Source organism: Corvus brachyrhynchos, unplaced genomic scaffold (assembly GCF_000691975.1).
Source record: "Corvus brachyrhynchos isolate BGI_N302 unplaced genomic scaffold, ASM69197v1 scaffold194, whole genome shotgun sequence".
NCBI classification, from domain to species: domain Eukaryota; kingdom Metazoa; phylum Chordata; class Aves; order Passeriformes; family Corvidae; genus Corvus; species Corvus brachyrhynchos.
The window spans coordinates 626,226-626,447 of record NW_008237890.1 but is presented as its reverse complement, the minus strand read 5'-3'; the positions used below and the strand labels follow the sequence as shown (position 1 = coordinate 626,447).

At 52.3% G+C, this 222-nt stretch overlaps 1 long non-coding RNA gene across 1 annotated transcript in view; it reads left to right on the top strand.

The window, feature by feature from the left end:
* Positions 1 to 222, top strand: part of LOC108446353 — a 1,403-nt gene extending 1,181 nt beyond the window's left edge. Inside the window, exon 3 of the long non-coding RNA XR_001861521.1 lies at positions 187 to 222. This is a non-coding gene — a long non-coding RNA (uncharacterized LOC108446353). The remainder of the gene's footprint in view (positions 1 to 186) is intronic.

The window sequence follows — 222 nt, the reverse complement described above, 5'->3', positions numbered from 1 at the left end:
CCTGGGCAGAGGGGTGTGGGGCAGCTGGTCAGGGCCGGTTTGAACAGTGATGCCTGAACGCGGTCTGATGCGACGTTCTGAGATGCAATTTGCTCTAGTTATCTTTTTATTATCATTATTCATTTATCCCTCCCTCCTCCCGTGCATTTACGTAAAGGATCTTTCCTTCCTGCCTCTGATTGACAGCCGGAGAAGCTGCCACTGCCTTTCCCTGGGAGGACC